Below are 6,435 nucleotides of genomic sequence, written 5' to 3' on the forward strand. Positions count from 1 at the left end.
TCTGCAGACAGAAATGTGCGAGTTATATCTTTCAAATTAGTTCTTCTCGCACGCTGTATTTTTGTGTTCCTACCCTTGTTACTTAACAGCAGTTCTGCTGATAAAGCTTGTCCTGTTTGGGTACGCTATGCAATTACCTGATTGACCCACTTTCTTTGTGAAGTCACTGCAAGCGTATTGTTGACCTTAAAATAATGCTATGGTGCTGCAGCTCAGACAGCGCTGACACTACCTGAGCCACCCTGTCCCCTTTACAGGCACTGGTGATGGAGATTTGCTCAATAAATGGCAATTTAAAACACCAGACACCTCCTACATGAAGATTTACCATAACATGGACATAATGTAAATGGAGGAAATAGGACTGAAGGTGGCTTTGCCTGTAACAGATTCATCTACTTTCTTGTTATTGCTATTCGGACAAAACAGACAATGCAGTCAGTGAAATTGTCACCTGAAGAAGAATGCATAATGAGGACTATTTTTACATACTCATATATGCGTTAAGATAATCTATAGGCCTTTTAATTTGCCTGCTTCCACAGTACTAGTGTAGGATGGTATATAACAGAGATTAGTTAAAACATGAAGGTGGTCATCTTTTTTTTTTTTTCTTCTCAAACAATAACAGAAACATTCCTGCAGAAATATAAAAGAATCAATGTTTGGACAAAGTCCACTTTCTCTGATCCAAGTAAAATTGTGCAAGTTCTCTTTCCTGCTGCCTTTTTTAGTGATTTGATGGCAATGGATTCTGTGCCTGCTGTACTATGAGTTTTATGATTCTGTGAGAAAAGATGAATGTAGCACTATAAGTCTCCCTTCTGTATGCTATTTTAGCTTCTCTAGGGATATTGTAATCTAGTCTATCCATGCTACTTGCAGAAAAGCAGAAGATAGAGTTTTTGTTAGCCAGCTACTGAAGTTTTCAGAGCATGGGCTCCATATGTGGTCCTGAAGCATGGTATGGGCAATCACTGTTGTATATGCATTTTTTCCCATTTTCACTTGTGCAGGCAGAAATGGAGATCTTAATGAGAAAATATGTTGCATCTTTGTTCAAATTACAGGTTATGTTTAGAGTCGTATCAGGCAGTCCAATGATATTCAGAAAGTGAGGATCAAATATGCCCATGGCCACTGCATTAGCTGGCAGGGGGTGCATTTGGACTTATAGAAGTCCCTAACTCAGCCAAGATGTAATGGGTCTTTTACTTTGCATAACGCTACTGTATGAATACTAAACAATTATGTTATGAAGCAAAGAACATAAAGCATGTATAACTCTTTCACAAGAACACTGCAGCTTTTGTCCTTCCTCGTAAAGTACAAATACCCATACATACAAATAAGCAACCGTACATTTTTGTTCATTAATTTTTTTAACTATTGCTCATTTTAGTTTAAGCTCTACCGCGGGCTATTAAGCCTGAAAATCTTCATGTGTGCAAAAACCACTTCCACATGGTATTACTTTTAAAGTATATTATTTTAATGATTTATCATAAAGAATGATCTTCTGTACTGCTCTGATAGCCAGTAAAAGTTAAAATATTAAGTAGGCAGCATGGTTAACTTGGATAAGTGCAGCATTACAGTAGATAGATATTAACCGATATGAGGCATCGGAGGTAAAATCAAAAGGATTAAATTTGACAGAAGAGCCCCACTTAATTTCTTCCAACCTCCGTGGTTCTACTGAATCACACATACTTTAAGTACCTTTCTGGACTGCACTAACATCTGCTTTTCTTGGAATACAGCTTTTGGCAGATCTAGCCATGTTATGGGGAAATGTTTGCTCACAGTCCATTACGATGAGGGAGTTGTGTTCTTTTAATATTCTTACTAATTAAATCCCACAAGGCTTGCTGCTGGACTTACTGTTGGGAGCCCAGCAATGTGAGGAGGCTAGCAGGGAAAGCTAGCATGGAGGGATGTGAGAGCAAGGGCAAGAATGCTCAAGTATATCCCCCCAGAAGAGAGGAGAGGAATGAAAAGATAGACTAAATATTAACATGAAGGCAAGAAAGGGCAAGCACTTGATTCTCTTGTACCAGTGGTTCTTCCAAATTACAGGCTAGTTTTTGTAGATTCTGAACACTTGGACAATATCCCCAAACCTTTGACCTTAGTAATTCACTCAAATATGATTTGACTGCGAATGTTTGGAAAAAGAAATTACTCTCAAAGAAGTTGGGCAATATATTTATATCTGGAGATCTATTGTTCCTCAATAAAATGAATTAATAATAGTCAAATCCTGTGTGCTTTGTGCATACATTGACTCCAGTGATGGCACAATCTGAGCCAAGCCAGAGTTATGTGATTTTATATGCGTGTGTACATATTTGCACGAGCACACAGGCATATGGACATGTATGTATGTATTTTGTAGTAACTCTCCTTTCAAACCACTTCCTCAAAAAAGAAGCGAAAAACAGTTTTAATTTCACAGAACTGACCAGGAGAGATAATGAAGTACTTTCAAAACTCTTTATGTGTGGAAGCCCTAGAGGCAAACCCCAGAGCTTTCGTAGTTTTAGCAACCAATTACTGACAAAAAAAAAGAGTTTCCCCAATTATGAAGTACCCTAATGCAGACTGCACAGACTCAATTTCACAAAGTGTATTGGAAAGGCAGCATTCACATAATTAATGAGAAAATGCTGCATGTGTTCAGACCTTCTGTTAATTGATTAAATGAGTCTATGTCTAAATCTGATTATAATCACGCTGTGGCAGTACAATTGAGTGTGTGTATGAAGGAAAGGGACTCTCAAGCTCAAGCATGTGCATGCGTCCTCCTGCCTGCTTCCCCCAAGCCCCCAAATTGTAAGGAGAGGATAAAAATTAGCCTAATACAAAAGGTAGCAGCCTTCCCTAATAAAAGCTGTGCAGCTTGATCCCTATTACTTGAATGATTCATCTTTGTTTAGTGTCTCAGTTTCTGTTTAATCCATCACTTGTGCTGGTAAAATGCGGCATGGGTTCGGATTGATGTTTGCTGTGGTTAACAAGTGATGGTTAGTTTTCCTGCAGTGTCGTCATAAAACACTAAACCTGCCATGTGCTTGTCATTTTTTTTAAAGAAGGCCACAGTGTTCCCTAAGGGTTGTGAGAGAAGTTCATCCCATTGAACTGGTCAGCAAGATATCATTAGCTCGTTGTGTACATGAAATCCAGGGGTTAGAGCACCAAGCGTCACAAGCCAGTTTCTTTACCTCCTTGAGCTGATCAGAGGATCAGAGTATCAAGGAAGGATTAGCACTGACTTGGGATTTGTGTGATTGGTTAATTTATTGCGGCGATGGCAGGCCTTTCATCTATGGCAACATTTAATCAGCACGGCCATGGAGGCTATTACGGGTTAGCTCTTTTCTCAAGTCAGCCAGGGCTGCACCATCAGCCCTATCACAATTCCCCTGAAATTTCCAAATTATCTGGAACAGGCTTTAGCCTCACAGTAATAAAAATTAGAAGAGATTCCTGATAGCACTGGTGGAAAAGGCTTTCACTTGCACAGGGCAAATTATAAATAGTATGAACGTGCACTTTAAAAAAAAAATTCTCCACCTCTTAAGAGATGTGCAGGACTTATCACCCCTGCTCTGATCCAAATCCTCGTGGTTGAAAATTTATATTAGATTTTATCAGTGAGGCCTAAGTCTAGAAAAATCAATGAAGGTTATCTTTTATGTTGCAGGAACTTGTGGAAATATTGATTTTCATTTTATAGTGAATTTGGAGCATGAGTTGGTAATCACTGCTGAGCTGACTACAATGTTTGCCTACTGTATCTTTTACTGAGTTTTGCTCAAGTATTTAAGATAGTATATTCCTGTTGATTTTAGCATGTAGTTTGAAGTCAAATGTTTCTTAATGGAAGTTTGTGCTTCTCTTGTTATATAATGTAATCCTTCAATGTAGTAGTGATTAGCTAATGTCTGTTGAATGATTTCTGAATTTTGTAGTGTTCAGCGTGAGAAAGGAGATTTCAGGACTCCCCTCATATCTCTTTCTTCTCCTTTTTTTCTGACCAGTCACTAAAACACTAAGTGAAATAGAAGCTATAACAGAATGTAATGAAAAATAAGATGAAAGATGCCAGGAGAGAAAATATCCATGTATAAAAGAAGTTAGGAATCTGTATAAATTATAGTTATTCAACCTATTAAACATTAAATCTTTCAGAACTAATGAAAGCTAGAAAAACTTCTGTTGATAAAAGATATGAAGGATTCAGTTTATTATAAATGAGTCTAGATCCTTCATGTTGGCTTCTAAAATACTTTAGCCAAGTAAAACAGTGATACAGACAATGATTTTAGAGCTTTTCTTATGTAATGCCCTTACTCACTCACTGTGTCTTTCGTTTGTATAGAAAGTATCCACTTTCAGTGCAATTTGTATTGGTGGTGTATCCATCCAAATGATTTTAGAATGGATGAATTCTTTACAAAGTCATTTGAATATTAAAAAAAATATGTTCCTGCCAGATTTATGGTTTTGTTGTTGTTGTTGTTGTTTAACTTTAGGGAACATGTATGTGATTGAATTCTTTTAGAAATGATATTGGAAAAGGAAATTTTATATCTCCTTCACACAGAACCTAATGTTTGGGAAGTAAAATGAAGCTTTATGACTTCTATCAGATAAAGCCTAACCAACCCCATGAGTATTAAATAGATAAAAACTACTCAGAGCTAAAACAATTATTGCAAAAAACAAACAAACAAACAATTATTGTTAAAACAAGCAAAATAAACAACAACAAAAAAAAACCACAAGAAAACAGAAATATACCTACATTTAAATAAAGATTTTGGAGGAAACTCTGCTGTTTCCTTCCTTCCCAGTCTCTTTGGGCAAGACCTGCTGTTCTCTGAATAGAGAGTACAAGTAATGGTAGCAAGTACTTTGCCTGGGAGACTCGTTCAGCTTTCCAGCTTCTGAAAGAAGGATTTTAAGTTAGACCTCTATAGGGATGGATAAATGCTTTTTTTTTTTAAGCAACAGTGCAAGGAGATACTGTTCCTCCAGGAGTTAAATAGTGAAGCTATTTGCAAAGCATATGTCCTCAAAGGCACTTGAAGAACATGGTGCTGCAGGTGTCCCTGAACATAATCTGAAAATATATGGTCATTCTTAATTGCAACAAGCTTAAAGGAAAAATGTATGAATGTAGCTACTTGGAATGTATGAATGTAGCTACTTGGCTCTCCTCAAGTGCTGCTGATGGGAGCACATGTAGCACAATGCTGGGGAATGTATGAAGATGCATTTACAAGGATACTCAGATACAAAAAATGCTAGTTCCTAGCATTTTTCCTGTATGTCACTGTGTTCACATATATGTTACCTGCACTCTTTACCAAGTTAATTATGCTTCTAGTGCATTCATCATTTTAGTACTGTAACTCTTCTTGTTGTGTATTGAGGTTGGCATGTGCTTTCCTTGGTTTTATTGGTTTTCCTCTGATCCTTGTTCTTTCATATACTAGACAGAAATATTGGTGATTTATAAATACAAGCAATGGAGTGCATGTCACTGATTTCACTGTTAGCAGGAATGTGCCCATTTTGTGGGTTTTCCTGCGATTAAGCTGACTGGTATTTCTTTAACTGGTAATCATTTTCAGGAGAAAAGAAATGTAATGGATTGAATTCCTTACTCTCTGGAAATGACAGCTTTATGCATAGTGATGGTATGTATAAAATAAACTAAGGGAGATCTTACTTACTGCAATGTTAACTTTTATAAACTGAAAAGAAATAGAGAAAAGCTTTGTTTTCTTGTTTCTTTCTTCCTAGAGGTAAATGTTTAGGTAGTCCAAAGCCTGTAAATCTTGAGCTTTGCCCCAGAGAAACTCCTACTTTGATCTGAAACAATGCTGAAATAGATACTTCAAGGTTCAACCTTAAAATCTAAGAGAGAGAAAGAAAAAAAGCAACAATAGCAAACATAGTATTTTTTTTTTTCAGTATGAAATGAAATGAAATTATTAACATTAAAAAAATCTTAAACGGCAGAGAAAGTACAGAGAAAAAATGACCTACAAAGACTGAGTTAAATTCCGTTTTCCCAGCCAGAGGTGCAATTACTTTTGACATCAGTGGAAATAGTGTCTGTGTTTCTCTGAGTAAAATATGACCCGTTGACTATTTGCTTGTCTATTATGGAACTAAAGATGAGTCTGCATAGCTGAACAGATATGCCTGGGCAATTTTGATTCCCTTTGTTAATTGTTAGTCTCGAACCTGGCATTTGCATAAAATTACATTGAATATTTTATTTTATGTGCTTTATGCCAGGGCTGTCTTTAGAGAAAACAATTAAAGGGTTCATTTATCCAGAATTTGGAAACTTTGCAATATTCTCTATTTTATTATCATATATATATATATATATATATATTTATTTTTATTTTTTTT

This window comes from Meleagris gallopavo, chromosome 3 (assembly GCF_000146605.3).
Source record: "Meleagris gallopavo isolate NT-WF06-2002-E0010 breed Aviagen turkey brand Nicholas breeding stock chromosome 3, Turkey_5.1, whole genome shotgun sequence".
NCBI lineage: Eukaryota > Metazoa > Chordata > Aves > Galliformes > Phasianidae > Meleagris > Meleagris gallopavo.